This window comes from Pristiophorus japonicus, chromosome 20 (genome assembly GCF_044704955.1).
Source record: "Pristiophorus japonicus isolate sPriJap1 chromosome 20, sPriJap1.hap1, whole genome shotgun sequence".
Lineage (NCBI taxonomy): Eukaryota > Metazoa > Chordata > Chondrichthyes > Pristiophoridae > Pristiophorus > Pristiophorus japonicus.
Genome location: NC_091996.1, coordinates 80,089,067 through 80,103,178, shown reverse-complemented (window position 1 = coordinate 80,103,178; position 14,112 = coordinate 80,089,067). Strand labels below are relative to the sequence as shown.

Here is a 14,112-nt window from a genome sequence, read left to right as displayed (position 1 = left end):
TTGCTTGTTTAACTTACAGATGTCATTAAATAGTAACAAGGTGACACTCAAATACTGAACATACAGACATTATCAAATCGTTTAGTCCTGAGTTTTCATTATTCCCACCATAACAAGGTAATCAAATATTTAACATCCAGACAATGACCAGTTACTCATCTCACTGGCTGAAGGCACCACATTGTCTCACAGTCTCTTTACCATCCAAACTTCAATCTTCCTGTTATTTAATCCAAACTTCAGACTGCATGCTGAAGCAAAGAGTTCAGCAATGCAGGACTGTGCTAACACAGAGCACAGGATTTGACAACGAGACTTGGAGATCAAGCATCAATGACAAAGGCAACAAAACTGCCCACCAGCACCAGGTGTCTCTCACTTGTTTGTCCCAAATTTTTAGCAGCTGCGACAGCAAGCATTCAGTTTCCACCGAGATTTAAACTCAGATCGCTGGATTCATGTCCAGAGTGCTCACCATTACACCATGGAATCAACGATGCCAAATTCTTTGAAACATTTCTCAAAAACAAGATCATCTGCAACATTACACTTTGGCTCGGCCTTTTCTCATCCACACCGTCAGTTTCCCCACTTTACGCTCTGCTAATTATCGATGCAGAGCAATTCACACAGATACCGTCGAGGCTATGGGTTCTCAAGTAGCTGTTTCTGTTTCACACTGTTCATCACAGCATTCAGTCTTGCCAGGTAAAAAGTGCGTTGGCATTGCAATGCATTCATGTAAAATGCTTGCAATGAAAAGAAAATGCAACGTTTTGTTGAGTGCAAAACATGCAGTGCCTGCATTTCAAAAAGTGTTGCTTTTATTCATCCTGCTGAATGCATATTGCACAGATAATCTCAGCACACATTGTGCAGGCAAAGGCAGCATTAGACAACAAACTAGTTTCTCCTCCGCTGATTTGTAACAGGTAACTGACGGTTGAGCACACGATTTGATAACTGGACTTGTAGATCAAGCATCAATGACAAAGGCAACAAAACTGCCCACCAGCACCAGGTGTCTTTCACTTGTTTGTCCAAAATTATGAAATTATTGACTCTCATTCAGTTAGCATTTCTTTAATTATGCAAATGAAGATCATCGGTTAATTAATGATCCGTTGAATGCAGGATAACCTTGAACAAAAAGCCCCCACGTGGGGCTCGACCCTAAGATTAAGAGTTTCATGCTCTCCCAATTGATCGAGCGGGGCTTCTGCCAAATGCGGGTTTTTGTCGCTGATTGCAGCCAGGCGTCTGTTGGCTCCGCCCCAGATGTTTAAACTTGCTGTCGAGGAACTGCCAGGATCTTCTTGAATGGTGGACCATGCTCGAGGGGCCGAATGGCCTACTCGGGCCCCTAATCCTTACATGTTTATCATCTCATGACTTTTCACAGGAGAACAAACTTGCCCCTGAGCATGCATGAGGAGAAAGCTCCAGAAAATATTCCCACCCGGTGAGCTTTCGTGTGTGAGGTGAACGTGTTAACCGCTACACTGCGGAAACATCTCCACTTTCAGCACCAGGTCAGACGGAAATGTTAAGCGAGCAGGTGAACTGCAGAATGCCACTTTTAAAGAGTTGGTCGAGGTGTCAAACAATGAGTTTCGCTTAATGATTAAAAGCAGAAAGTGTCAGACATTGGATTTGAACCCACTCCTTCACATGCAATTGCAATCCAAACACAGCACCTTCGACTGCTCAGCCATCCTGACTCGGTGCTGTTGTGTTTGGCCACCTGCAGGTTGATTTTGAACTTTTGTGTCCTGTCACATGAAATAAATGAGGGCAGCAGGCGTATCTCTGCCTGACACCGGGGAAACAGTGAGACAGACCTTGGAGCAAGGGTCTGGTTATTAAGACACAGTAAAGAAAATATTGATTCCGGAATTATCCCAAAGGTCAGGAACCCTGACATGATTTCGATAGCAGTGTCCTCATCTCGAGTGAGATGTGTTACCGTTGCACCACTAGCTCTACACAACGAATATGAGATGTTTATCGATATGAACGTTCCTCAAAATAAGGGCTTTAAAATCCCCGCCCATTCCCACTCGGAGTCAGAAGCAGCGCTCACTTGCCAGTCACCGTCCGTTTTTTTGTTGAACTTTTGTTTTTATTTCATGGGAAAGCATCATTACTTAACCCAATGTCATCTTTTGCAGAATGAAAGAAATGCTGACTGAGGGACAGTCTGTACTTCAATCATTTCTTCTGTGTTTTGCATGTTAACTGTTAAACTATATCACATTTTACACAATTTTTGTCGGGGATTCTTTCAAAATCTTCATTGCTGATGACACCAGGAATCTGGGGCAACTTTTGTCAAATTTAACAGCATCGGTTATTCCTTCCGAGCACAGAAAATAGAATCAGTAGTGAAGATAAAATCCCATGGTGCTCATTTTCAGATTCAACACAGTAGGGTTTCAAATAAAGTGAAAGAATTTTACAGTGAAAAGATTTGGAAGTGTTACTTGTATTTGTGTCTTTAATTAAACTTTGTGACGTCTGACTCCCGTTCATGCCTCTGCTGAATAAGAAAGGAGGGTTTGATGTTGACCAGACTGCACTGCCCGTGATATTTGTGAGCTCATCCTTTATATTCAGTGGTTTCTCGTCCTTTGATGGGCTGCAGTGTAGCGGATATCACGTTGGCCTCACACGCGAAAGGTCCCTGGTGGATCCGTTTTCTCTCACTCAAAGTTATCTATTTATTGAAGTGGAATAAAGAGCAATGAAGGAATAAGGGAGCCCTTTTGCCAGGAGAATAAATAGCAAATAAAAACGGCAATTGCTGGAAATCTCAGCAGGTCAGGCAGCATTTGCCAGGAGACTAAACTCACCTCGGATTGTTCCACTATAGCAACTTTAAACATAATGTTTCCGCCCGGGATTGAAACAGGGACCTTTCGCGTGCAAAGCGAACGTGATAACCACTACACTACAGAAACCTCTGGCACAGCAGCCACAACAGAGGGGAGCTGACCAGTGAGCTCCCTCTGTGCTGATCGGGAATGTGTTGGCTCACCTGAAACAACTTCTGTCCCACACTGAAAGCTCTCAATCCTTCTCCTCCGCTGCCCTTTACAGAAATGTCACGGATCACCCAGCCACCGTGTTCACTTCCACATCCTCACAGTGGGGCCACAGAGGCTCCTACTGTCTCCCCACGATCAGCGAACTCGCCCAGTTTACAAAATTAAACCCAGAACACGTGTCCAGCAACGGGCAGGAGAAACAAGAGAATCTGTAAGTTCGGTCCGTAACAGAAAGTAATGGGGTTATTCATGGTGATTACAGCAATTACTAATCGTCTCACAGACCTCAATTATTTTTATTTGACGAATTGATCGAGTATCGTTCCCAGGTTAGTGCGCCGGATCTTAACCCCTCGACCACCAGGGAACAGCTACGATGCATGTAGATATATTTATATATATTTATATATGACCGTGAATATCAACGGCGAGCTGCCTAGACCTCAGGGCGCAACGGAAGCACGTCTAAATTTAAGTGAGAGAAATTCTTTTCGAGAGTGAAACCCATTTCATCGTTTGTTCCCTTTTAAACACTAGAAACTAAGACGAGGAATAAATAGAGAAATCAAAGCACAACGATATAGACAAGAGGAAGAGAGAAGGGGAAATACTGTCCCCACCCAGAACTAATGCAGAAACCCCTCTGCTGCGCTCGGGGTGGCCACCCACAGCCTGGATACACTAACGTCCCAACAGCTCATTGACTGTCGGAGTGGGACCGTGCGGCGCTTCAGAAGACAGGTCGAAAAAGCAAAGTCACTGATTCGGTCTCATGTGCTCCGGCTACAAAGAATAGATACACACAATAACATGCTTTTATAATGGTTACACATTATCGCCATTCTTGTCAAGCAGTCGTTTCGTTGGTCCAGGGGTATGATTCTCACTTCAGGGTTGTTAATGGCAATTTGCGAGAGATTCCACGTTTAAGTACCGAATGAGACCTTTCAATTTGCATAGAACTTATGCAAACAAGTGTTATGTATGTAAACCTGTAAATACCATGTTTAACCACCAGAGGGCTCATCCCCTGGAGTCCCAAGAGATCCCACAATCCCTTGGGAGCACTTGTACTTAAGGAGGCCTCACAGGCTGGAGAAGCACTCTGGAGACCTGCAATAAAAGACTAAGGTCACAAATTACTTTGAGCTCACAGTATCTGGTCAGACTCTTTAGTCATGCAATACAACTGGCGATGAGATACAGATGACGAACCCCACCGCAACGATGCAGAGACCAATGGGCATCCTGGAGAAATTTTCAGAGGGAGATGATTGGGAAACCTTAGTGGAGCGACTTGACCAATACTTCGTGGCCAGCGAGCTGGAAGGAGAAGCGAATGCTGCCAAAGGAAGGGCGATTCACCTCACTGTTTGCGGGGCACCATCTTATGGCCTCATACAAAAGCTGCTTGCTCCAGCGAAACGCACAGAGAAATCGTATGTTGATTTGTGCACACTGGTCCAGGAGCATCTTAACCTGAAGGAAAGCGTTCTGATGGCGAGGTTCCGGTTCTACATGTACAAAAGGTCTGAAGGCCAGGAAGTGGCGAGCTATGTCGTCGAGCAAAGACACCTTGCAGGCATTTGGAATTTGAAGGACATTTGGAGCACATGCTCAGGGACTTCTTTGTACTTGGCATTGGCCATGAAGTAATACTTCGTAAACTAATTTTGACAGTCGAGACCCCAACCTTGAGTAAAGCCATAGCGATAGCCCAAGCGTTCATCGCCACCAGTGACAATACCAAACAAATCTCTCAGCACACGAGTGCTGTACAAGTACTGTGAACAAAGTAATGTTGTTTTCAAATCGTTACGTACAGGGCAGGCCTCACATGCCTGTAGCTGTACGTCTGCAGATGTCTCAGAGTCCACCATCAAGGGTGATGAATGCTACGCCATTAACACCTTGTTGCCGCTGCGGGGGTGATCATCGTTTCCATTCATGCCGCTTCAAAGGATACGTTTGCAAGGGCTGTGGAACAATGGGACACCTGCAACGAATGTGCAGGCAAGCTGCAAACCCTGCTAATCCTGCAAACCACTATGTTGCAGAGGAGGGCAGATCCACGGCAGATCACAACGAACCAGAGCATCAGACCGAGGAGGTAGAGGTATATGGGGTGCATACATTTACCACAAAGTGCCCCCGATAATGTTGAAGGTTGAATTAAATGGACTCCCGGTGTCAATGGAGCGAGACATGGGCGCGAGCCAGTCCATTATGAGCAGAAAGATTTGATAAATTGTGGTGCAGCAAGGCCTCACGGCCAGTCCTGACTCCCATTCGCACTAAACTGAGAACTTACACAAATGAACTGATTCCCGTAATCGGCAGTGCTACTGTAAAGGTCTCCTACGATGGAGCGATACACAAGTTACCACTCTGGGTGGTACCGGGCGATGGCCCCACGCTGCTCGGCAGGAGCTGGCTGGGGAATATACGCTGGAACAGGAACAACATCCGGGTGCTCTCGCCTGTCGACAACATTTCGTCTGCCCAGGTCTTAAACAAATTCCCCTCGTTGTTCGAACCAGGCATCATGAAGTTCCAAGCAGCAAAAGTGCAGATCCACCTAATTCCCCTGGGCACGACCTATCCATCACAAAGCGAGAGCAGTACCGTACACGATGAGAGAGAGGGTGGAGATCGAGCTGGACAGGCTGCAACGAGAGGGCATCATTTTGCCGATCGAATTCAATGAGCGGACCAGTCCGATTGTTCCAGTCCTCAAGGGAGAGGGCACCGTCATATTCTGTGGTGATTACAAAGTAATTATCAAATGTTTCTCCCTTCAGGATCAATACCCACTACCAAAGGCAGACAACCTTTTTGCGACGCTGGCGGAGGAAAGACGATCACGAAGCTGGACTTGACCTCGGCCTACATGACGCAGGAGCTGGAGGAATCATCGAAGGGCCTCACCTGCATCAACACGCACAAAGATCTCTTCATTCACATCAGATGCCCATTTGGGATTCGATCAGCCGCGGCAATATTCCAGAGAAACATGGAAAGCTTACTGAATTTGGTCCCACGCACCGTGGTCTTCCAGGACAACATCTTGGTTACAGGTCGGGACACAGATGAGCATCTGCAGAACCTGGAGGAGGTTCTTAGTCGGCTTAATCGCGTGGGGCAAAGGTTAAAATGCTCGAAGTGCATTGTCCTGGCGCCTGAAGTGGAGTTCCTGGGGAGAAGAATTGCGGCGGACGGCATCAGACCCACCGATTCGTAGATGGAGGCAATCGACAACGCACCGAGGCCACAGAACGTGACGGAGCTGCGGTCGTTTCCAGGAATCCTGAACTACTTTCGTATCTTCTTACCGGGTCTCAGAACACTGTTCGAACCACTGCACGCTTTACTGCATAAAGAAAATGAATGGGTATGGGGTAAAAGCCAAGAAAATGCCGTTGTAAAAGCGAGAAAACTGTTATACTCAACCAAATTGCTTGTGCTGTATGATGCATGTAAGCCTTTGGTGCTAGCATGTGATGCGTCGTCATACGATGTTGAGTGTGTATTGCATCAAGCTCATGAATCTGGGAAATTGCAACTGGTTACTTATACATCCAGGAGTCTGTCTAAGGCTGAGAGGGCCTACAGCATGATCAAAAAAGAAGTGTTAGCATGTGTTTATGGAGTAAAAAAAATGCACCAATATCTGTTTGGGCTCAAATTTGAATTGGAAACTGACCATAAGCCACTTTTATCCCTCTTTTCTGAAAGTAAGGGGATAAATACAGATGCATCGGTCCGCATCCAGAGATGGGCGCCCACATTGTCGGCATACAACTACGCCATCCGCCACAGACCAGGCACAGAAAACTGTGCCGATGCTCTCAGTAGGCTGCCATTGCCCACCACAGTGATGGAGATGGCACAGCCCCCAGATTTAGTTATGGTAATGGAAGCATTCGAGTGTGAGCAATCACCTGTTACCGCCCAACAAATTAGAACCTAGATGAGCCCAGATCCCTCATTGTCCTTAGTAAAAAACGGTGTGCTCCACGGGAGTTGGTCTGGTGTTCCGTTCGAGATGCAGGAAGAAATAAAGCCGTACCAGCGGCGCAGAGATAAAATGTCCATACAGACAGACTGTATCAAGTAGTGGTGCCAAAAAAGGGCAGGGACACTTTCATTAGTGATCTCCACAGTACCCACCCAGGCATTGTAATGATGAAAGCGATAGCCAGATCACACATGTGGTGGCCCGGTATCGATGCGGACTTAGAGTCCTGCGTTCACAGATGTAATACATGCTCGCAGTTAAGCAATGTACCCAGGGAGGCGCTGCTAAGTTTTTGGTCTTGGCCCTCCAAACCGTGGTCTAGGGCACATGTCGACTATGCAGGCCCGTTCTTGGGTAAAATGTTCCTTGTGGTTGGAGATGCGTACTCCAAGTGGATTGAATGTGAGATGATGTCCGCTGCCACCACTGAAAGCTTGCGGATCATGTTTGCCATGCACGGCCTACCTAACGTTCTTGTCAGTGACAATGGGCTGTGCTTCACCAGTGCTGAGTTCAAAGAGTTCATGACACGCAATGGGATCAAACATGTCACATCTGCCCCGTTTAAACCAACATCCAATGGTCAGACAGAGAGAGCAGTGCAGCAATCAAGCAGAGCTTGAAGAGGGTAACTGAGGGCTCACTGCAGAGTCACCTATCCCGAGTCCTGCTTAGTTACCGCACAAGACCCCACTCGCTCACTGGCGTTCCCTCCGTGGAACTGCTCATGAAAAGGGCACTTAAGACAAGGATCTACACAAACAGGTAGAGAGCAGGTGGCTTCAAGAGAATACATATCATGATCAAGCAAATGTGTCACGCGAAATCGAGATTAATTATCCTGTATTTATGTTGAACTATGGACAAGGTCCCAAGTTGCTTCCCAGCACTGTCGTGGCCAAAGAGGGGAGTAGGGTGTTCCTGGTCAAACTTTCATATGGACTCACCTGCAGGAAACACTTGGACCAAACCAAACTCAGATTCACGGACTATCCAGAACAACCCACAATAGACTCTACCTTTTTCGCTCCTCCAACACACACACAAGTGGCACTCAACCCAGCGGTTGACCACGAAGCAGAACCCATCACCCGCAGCAGCCCAGCAGGACTCACCACGCCCAGCAGGCCAGTGAGGGCCCAACAAATGACTCACCAAAACCAGCATTTGCACCGAGAAGTTCAACCAGGGAAAGGAAGGCCACAGATTGACTCAAATTGTAAATAGTTACACTACTGACTTTGGGGAGGCTGGGGGGGAGCGGTGCGGGGGGAGTGTTGTTACATATATAAACCTGTAAATACCTTGTTTAACCATCAGAGGGCTCATCCACTGGAGTCCCAAGGGATCCCACAATCCCTTGGGAGCACCTGTACACCAGGAGGCCTCACAGGTTGGAGAGGCACACTGGAGACTTGTAATAAAGGACGACGGTCACACCTTACTTTGAGTTTGCAGTATCTGGTCAGATTCTTTATTCAAGACATAACACTCTGTATTTAGGAGACTGGTTTAAAATGTTTATTGCTCATGTGACAAGGAATCTGGGGCGACTTTTGTTCAATTTATTTCACAGCAAAAATAGTCTCAAAAATCACGTTCCGCCCGGGATCCTTTCGCGTGTGAAGCGAACGTGATAACAACGACGCCATGGAAACACTGCGGTTCAAATGATGTTAGGAACATAACCAGATGTTTAAACTTGCTGTCGAGGAACTGCCAGGATCTTCTTGAATAGTGGACCAGGCTTGAGGGGCCGAATGGCCTACTCCGGCCCCTAATCCTTCCATGCTTATGATCTTATGACCTTTCACAGGAGAACAAACTCGACCCTGAGCATGCATGAGGAGAAAGCTACAGAAAACATTCCCGCCCAGTGAGCTTTCACTTGTGAGGCAAACATGTGAACCGCGACACTGCGGAAACATCTCCACTTTCAGCACCAGGTCAGACGGAAATGTGAAGCGAGCAGGTGAACTGCTGAATCCCAGTTTTTTGGAGTGAGTTGTGGTGTCAAACAATGAGTTTCACTTAATTATAAAAAGTAAGAAATGTCAGATTCAAATCCACATCTCCAGAGGAGACTGCGAACGGAACACAGCATCTTAGACCGCTCGGCCATCCTGACTATTCAGTGCTGGGTGTGGCCACCTGCAGGTTGATTTTGAACTGTTGTGTCCTGTCACATGAAATAAATGAGGACAGCAGGCGTATCTCTGCCTGACACTGGGGAAACAGTGAGACAGACCTTGGAGCAAGGGTCTGGTTATTGCCAAACAGCAAAGAAAATATTAATTCTGGAAGAACAATTTCCAAAAATACAGTGACCCCGACGTGATTTGAACACGCAACCTTCTGATCTGGAGTCAGACGCGCTACCATTGCGCCACGAGGTCTAGACCAAAAGCCTGGGATGTTCGTCTATATGAAGGTTTCACAATACAAGTGGCTTTAAAATCCCCGCCCATTCCCACCAGGTGTCAGAAGCAGCGCTCACCTGCCAGTCACCGTATGTTTTTTTCTGAAACATTTGTGCTGCTTTCGCGGGAAAGCATCATTAATTAACCCCTCACCTTCTTTTGCACAATGAAAGAAATGCTAACTGAGGGACAGTCGGATACTTCAATCATTTGTCCTGTGCTTTGGGGAGCAGGCAGGGAAGTGGACCTGAGTCCATGATCGGATCGGCCATGATCGTATTAAATGGCGGAGCAGGCTCGAGGGGCGTATGGCCGACTCCTGCACCTATTTCTTATGTTCTTATGTTCTTATGTTCTTATGCATATTAACCCATTTTACACACTGTATTTTAGGATTCTGGTTCAAAACCTTCATTGCCGATAACACCAGGAATCTGGGGCAACTTTTGTCAAATTTAACAGCACCGGTTATTCCTTCCGTGCACAGAAAATAGAATCAGCAGTGAGGATAAAATCCCAATTCAGTAGGATTTCAAATAAAGTGAAAGAATTTTACAGTGAAAAGATTTGGAAGTGTTACTTGTATTTGTGTCTTTAATTAAACTTTGTGGCGTCTGACTCCCGTTCATGCCACTGCTGAATAAGAAAGGAGGGTCTGACATTGACCAGACTGTACCTGCATGCCAACCTTCAATGACTGATGTACCATGATACCCAGGTCTCGTTGCACCTCCCCTTTTCCTAATCTGTCACCATTCAGATAATAGTCTGTCTCTCTGTTTTTACCACCAAAGTGGATAACCTCACATTTATCCACATCATACTTCATCTGCCATGCATTTGCCCACGCATGACATGCAAAGCAGGGAAAGTAATGTCTAAAATGGGGCTGTTTAAAATTAATGTGAATATTTTTCTGCCTGACAGGGTTTTGGAAGCAGATTTAATAGTAACTTTCCAAAGGGAAATATAGTTGAAATGAAAAATTTGCAGGGTGCTGGGGAATGGGACTAATGGAAATTTCTTTCACAGAGCCAGTACAGGTAACAACATAAGAAATCGGAGCAGTAGTAGGCCATACGGCCCCTCAAGCCTGCTCCATCATTCAATGTGATCATGACTGATCGTCGATCTCAACTCCACTTTTCCGCTCGATCTCCCAATCCCTTGATTCCCTGAGACTCCAAAAATCTATCGAATGCAGCCTTGAATATATTCAGAGACTCAGCATCCACAGGCCTGTGGGGCAGAGAATTCCACAGATTCATAACCCTCTGAGTGAAGAAATTCCTCCTCATCTCTGTCTTAAATGGCCAACCCCTTAACCTGAGACTGTGCCCCCTGGTTCTAGATACTCCAGACCGGAGGATAAAACCTCTCAGCATCTACCCTGTCAATCCCCTTCAGAATATTGTGTGTTTCAATGAGATCATCTCTCATTCTTCTAAACTACCGGAGAGTATAGTCCCATTCTACACAATCTCTCAACTTAAGACAGTCCTCTCATCCCAGGAATCAATCTGGTGAACCTCTGTTGTACCGCCTCCCAGGCAAATGTATCCTTCCTCAGATAAGGAGACCAAAACTGTGTGCAGTACTCCAGGTGTGGTCTCACCAGGGCCCTGTACAATTGTAGCAAGACTTCCTTACTCTTGTACTGTGGGCTATATATTCGGTACTATGGGGCAACTGCAAACAGTGCTCCCTGGCAGTCTAGTGGTTAGAGTTTGGTGTTCTCATTGCTGTGGTCAGTGTTTGATTTTCGGTCAGGGAAAGCATTGTTACAGAGCAAGTTGATTAAAAATAATTCAAGTCGGTGAAATACTGAATAATTGTTTCAATCAGCATTAATGTACCCACATGTATTGCACACTGAAGGAAATACAAATATGTTTGACCAGCGACTGTTGAATTTTAATAACTTTTTATACAACCGTAGAATCAGCAGAAAAACAGGATATTCGCCCATAGTACTTATCTAAGGAAGGATATACTTGCCTTGGAGATGGTGCAACAGAGGTTCAACAGATTGATTCCTGGGATGAGAGGGCTGTCCTATGATGAGAGATTGTGTAGAATATGCCGATACTCTCTGGAGTTTCGAAGAATGGGAGGTGATCTCGTTGAAACGGACAATATTCTGAAGGGGATTGACAGGGTAGATGTTGACAAGCCTGTGAGACTCTTAATCTCAGGGTCGTGGGTTTGAGCCCCATGTTAGTCGATTACTGTTCCTTAAAATTTATGTTGCTTTCACGGAAAAACATCATTAATGAACCCATAATCTTCTATTATTTAGAGATATTTAGAGGGCACCTTTCAATGCTTCACAAAACCATTCCTTTCGCTGCAGCCACCCGGGATCATTTCCCGGTTTGGGAAGTAACTTTGATATCACCGTTTGTCATTGAAGTGGAGTAATTTTATGAAGTTCGATGGATGTCCCAAAGCACTTCAGAGTGGTGTCAAAACAAATGAGTTTGTAATTAAAAACACTGAATGTCAGTAGTGGGATTCGAATCCACACCGACAGAGGAGACTGCGACCTGAACGCAGCACCTTAGACCGCTCAGCCATCCTGACTGTTGGATGCTTCAGTTACAAGTTATTACTCAGGAAAGTTTCAGACCGGGCGCTTGTTCAGTGTTGCTGGAAGGCCCAGTGATTGGGATATCCTCTCCCCCGGGGTTTTCTTGAGCCTGTGCTCGGTGCACGAGGAGCTTTGGCCCGGGTCCGATGTAGTTTGCATCCCAGGGATGGACAATGACCCTCTGAGCTCTGGAACTGGAGAAGAGCGAATAATTAATGAGTTGTTTGTGGGTTTCAAATGCAACTTAGATCTGATGGTATAAACCGATAGTGTTGTTTCGCAGAATGAAAGAAATGCGAACAGGGACAATCGGAATTTCAATAACTGAACTATAATAATTAGTGAAACTTTAACGCTTGATGAAGTTTTATCCCCGATCTGATTTTACACACTCTGTATTTGAGTAGATTAGTTTTAAAATGTTCATTGTTCATGCGACAATGTACCCTGGACTGCTTTTGTTCAATTTTATTGCAGACAAGTTTTTGCTTCACAAATAATGTTTCCGCACAGGTTCTCAACAGAGACCTTTCGCGTGTGAGGCAAACATGATAACCGCTACACTACGGAAACTGCTGCTTAGCTCAGTGCCCAGAGAGAAGTGTTCAGCAACAAGCTGAAATGCTCAATCCCTCTCTCTGCAAAACGTTCCTTTCACAAACATTTCTCTGAACGGAACTGCACAAAACAACAATGTTCTCCTTTCAAAGTCATTAAACTCCCCAATTCCCACATCTGCAATTTTAAGGACAAGGACTGAAAGCGCTTTGCGATCAGAAAATTGCAGGAAACCCCTGTGGTTAATGACAGGGCTTTTGATGGTTGATTTCCGTACACACCTTGTGTTATGTATTTAACCCTTGGCGATCTGTATCACACCACCACCAGAGGGCCGACCTGTTGGAGTCCCAAGGGATTTCAGCATCCCTTGGGAGCATGGTATATAAGCACTCTGGAGTTTTATTAAAGGAGCTAATGTCACACTTACTCATTGTTCACAGTACTCAGTTTCATTCTTTATTATGAGCGTATGAATTGGCGATGAGACAATGAACAACCACGCGAAAATGCAAGTAACAGTTGGTATAACTTGATAACAGCACAGCTGGCAATGGTTGCGGAATATATTCGTGCAGCCAAAACGCACAATGACAACCTGGAACTGCACGGCACCGAATCCTCAGGGAAAAACAATTAAAGGCTTTGTCCCTGAATGAGCTATGATCCACCAACCTTGCAGTTAATAGCTGAACGCACTAATCCATTGCACCACAGAGACTGATAGATGCACATATTGCAAGACATCCCTGTGATATCTTCACAGAGCACAGCACACACAGCTTCCCAACATGCAGGCTGCTCTCTCGGAACTCTCCGGAAAGAGCCTGTTCTGTTTCATGATGAACTATACAGTTGCAGTACACAATACGTCCACATCCACAGTGTGGAGCTACAAGCATTACATGCTGACAGACATTACAATCCCAAACTCGGGTGTCAGTCAGTTAAAGCTTCAGATTGCTCTGACCGGGATGGAACTTGTCCACTCTCAGTTGTACTTTTCCCAAATAAAGGGTGGGACATTCATTGTGGATGTGTGGAAGCAGTCTGGTCCCGCACACTGCAGACACTTCCATGTCACCGCCAACCAGCTCTCCCACAACCGGTGTGATCTACCTTCCAGCCTTCCGGTGCCTTGTCTGTGACAAAGTATTCTGATTGTCCCGAAGCCGGTATCCTTTGTCATCAATCGGGTTTTCAGTTGTTTCGGTAATTTTTACCTGCTGGACAGTCGAGGCACAAATTGTAGAGTGGAACACTTGCGTGGACCCCGGTTTTCTCGTGGTTGATTTTCCTGGTTGGGTCCGTCGGTCGCGGTGGTCCGGTTGATGCCTGTTACCAAGTCAGTTGGTATTGATGTTCCACTGATTGGTTTTTTGAAGTTCTTTTCTCTGATGTCGTGATGTCTCTTCCTGTGTTATCTCGCCGTGTGCTCTCGATCTTGATCTTGTTGTTCCAAAGTAATGGTCAGAAAAA

General features: G+C 45.8%; 2 non-coding genes across 2 annotated transcripts; both read right to left on the bottom strand.

Moving 5' to 3' along the window:
- Window positions 1-2,887: 2,887 nt before the first annotated feature.
- Window positions 2,888-2,960, bottom strand: trnaa-ugc (transfer RNA alanine (anticodon UGC)). The gene has a single exon. It is a non-coding gene; the product is annotated as a tRNA-Ala (tRNA).
- Window positions 2,961-9,389: 6,429 nt separating this feature from the next.
- trnaw-cca (transfer RNA tryptophan (anticodon CCA)) lies at window positions 9,390-9,461 on the bottom strand. The gene has a single exon. It is a non-coding gene; the product is annotated as a tRNA-Trp (tRNA).
- Between the last annotated feature and the right edge of the window lie 4,651 nt (window positions 9,462-14,112).